Raw genomic sequence first — 3,356 nt, 5'->3', positions numbered from 1 at the left:
TAACCGAAACACGAAAAGTAGAGAATTAAAACCAATTCAGGTAAAAATGCACTAGAAAGTACCTGAAATCCGACAAAAAGATCAAACAAAAATTGTATAATTTACGGATATCAGTGGTGAATACTTCCTAGTTTTGGTAAGATTTCAAGTTCCCTAAGCTTTTAATTGCACAATTTCGAGTTAGAGCTGTAGATCTGAAAATTTGATTATTGATTGAGTTGTGGATTTTTAGTATTATTGTGCTTTGATTTTTTGAGGATGTGTAGATTGTGAATTGTGTGGTGTTGAGGAGTTTGGGTTTGAATTGTGGGAGTGTTTTGTGAAGTTTGGAAGAATCAAAGTTTGGGGGCCTAGGTGCGATTTTGGAAGTGTGGTGTTTTTGCAGGATGATTGGGGTTGTGCGTAGGGTGCTTAGAGTTGAATTATTGAGTTGATTTGTAAGTTGGGAAAATGCCGCTCAAAGCACAATCCAAGGGTAAAGGAAAAGGAAAAAAAGTGGACAACCGATTTGTGAATGACAAGGCTCGGAAACGATATGAAGGGGCAATCCAAAGGAAAGATAAGGGATTCATTGTTGAGCGTGGATTGACCGCGAGCCAGGCTAAGGAGTGGAGTTGAGGGAGATGTTAGGATTTGTTTATGGGTGAACCTACACATGCGGCCGTAGAGCCAATAGTGAGAGAGTTTTATGCCAACCTCCCGGAGTGTGATCCTGGTTATGTGTTTGTGAGGGGTACTGATGTGGCATTCGATGCGAAGGTCATTAATGAATTTTATAACTTGCCTCACATTGACAGTGATGAGTATGAGGAATTTAGGAAGACACAATTTAAGGATGAGGTGATCCTTCAAGCTATATTAACACCGGATACTCTTTGGGAGATTTCGAAGAAAGGCAGGAAGAGCATTAAGGGAACTAATTTGACACCGGTGGCTCGGTTGTGGCAGTACTTTATTTGTGCGAGGATGATGCCGAAGACGCACTATAGTACAATGAGAACGCATTATTGCTCTATTTTATGGCCACCGAAAAGAGAATGGATGTGGGAAACATTATCCTGACTAACATTCAGCATGCAGCCAAACTAGGGCGAGGGAGTTTCCCTTTCCCACATCTCATTACAGAGTTGTGCACTCGAGCCGGAGTCGAGGCAATTGATGATGAGCCACTTATCCATGCTGCCCCAGTTCTCAACACAGCCCACTATCACAAGCATCTTGAACGTCCAACCGGTGAACTGCCCAGATCCGTAACCAAAAGAAGAAGGAGCACAACAACTGCAACCTCATCCACTTCAACAGCCACAATGAAAGAGTTGCTGCAGAAGATGATGGGTAAGATGAAGCGGATGGAGTGACGTCAAGGTTGGCTGGCAGGGTAGACCAGGATGATTTATAATCTGCAACAGAGTTGCTGCAACAAGCTTGTTAGGAAACGACCCAGTTGCGCAGCAGAAAAACAAAATTTTACAACAATGGATCGCTCCTTAGAACCCAAAATTAGGGCACAGAAATTACAGTTTATATATATTACAAGAATCTACAGAAAATAAATCTAAAGTTTAGATTCATACCCACGTTGGAGGCTTCACCAATATTGTCTCTGAATGTGTTTGCTACTGATCCAAGTGTAGGATCGAACCCAAGAAGTCCAAACGAAGATAATCACAAGGAACCAAGGAGGGATTTGCTAGATCCTCCTTGGCCTTAAGAAATTAAGAAGAAAACTTTGATTTTGGCACAAACCAAAATGGCGTGGGAGAGTGTTTTTCTTTGTGTTGTGTGTGTTTTCTTTTCTCTCAAAAGGCAAATTAAAATCATATTAAAATCACACAAACACTTTTTCTTTTATAGGCAAACTTAGTTGCCCTATTCCCATATGGAATGGGCTTAGGCTCCAACCCAAACACCCCATGTTACCAAACACTCCCAATTAGATATTTTATTTATTTCATCATTATATCAATTAAAATCAATTAATATTTAATTAACATTTAATAATAATGATGATTTAATTAAATATGTGCGAACACATATTTAAACGTAATTTCACTTATTTAATTTTTTAATAAATTTTAAATAAAGGCTACAACCTTAGCAAATTTACTTGCACTGTGAAATTACCAAAATACCCTTTTGCCCAAAAAGACAAAAATGCCCTTCTTTCTTCCTGGCTCTTAAATTATCTTCTATGTGTGTGACCCATAGGCTCCTCATCATACTGGTAGTGTATAGTATCGCGATTAACACTAATTAATCGTCTCACTAATACACAGATCAAGATTGGCCCCTAGCAAGGCATCATGGCTACCCGATAAATTCAGATTCAACAAAGTAGCTACCTGTCAACGATATGGTTACAGTACAATTCGATCCTTTCATCATACTGTATCTCGACGAGACGAAGGCATAGAAATAGTGTCAACCTCCGGTTACTCTCGATATTATGTATTCAGTTTCTAGACCAATGACCTGTATTATAAACCGGATAGAGCAACAACGCAATCCCACTGTGGCCACAGTTTTAGTGTCATTACCATATACTGAATTACGCCGTGAGATAACTTCTCCCATACTCGGGAGTGATGAATCCTCTGTCAATCCACCATAGTCTTGATACACTTCTTGATGTAGCCAATCACCACCGTATTGACAGCTGAATAGAACTGTGTTAGGCTAGTGTCAAACTGCACCAATCGGTGCACAAGGCACTCCGGTGATCTCAAGTCTAAGGATCACATGCACCACCATTCGGTAGAGGATTTGTTCCATAGACACTGGGGTTACCATCCATATGGAATCCTCTGGTAGGTCAGTTCAGTGAACTTGCTGCGGTATATCAACCTACAGCAAGCACCCATGTGTTGCACCAGGTTGTCACCAAACAACCTTGACAAGTGAGATTAGTCACTGCCTTTCGACAGGGTTGTTCAACACTATGATAGCCTTACCGTATTATTTGTGCCCTTACTTCAGAGTAATACTGGGGCTACGAACGTTTCTAGAATGGCCACCATATGTGCTCATAGGGTTCTCACTATCAAGATTTGTAACACTTGATACCCTCGTCACAGTTCTACCATTCTAAGGACATATATCAATACATATTGTAATAATAATGATTTACGTGATATAGAATAAAATTGCCTTTTATTGATAAATGAACATTATTACAAAGAGTTAATTCTACAATAATTGATTGGCTCTAGAGCATCTACTCTAACAAAGCTCGACATTGATACTTCGGAATTCCAATGGGAAGACTGGGATTCAGATGATGGATGGGCTTCGACTCAGAAGAGGATGATACCGAGGGAGAGGGGGAGGCCGAAGAATGAACCTGAACACCTGTTTTT

This window comes from Pistacia vera, unplaced genomic scaffold (assembly GCF_008641045.1).
Source record: "Pistacia vera cultivar Batoury unplaced genomic scaffold, PisVer_v2 Contig996, whole genome shotgun sequence".
NCBI classification, from domain to species: Eukaryota; Viridiplantae; Streptophyta; class Magnoliopsida; order Sapindales; family Anacardiaceae; genus Pistacia; species Pistacia vera.
Note: the sequence above shows the minus strand (reverse complement) of the source record.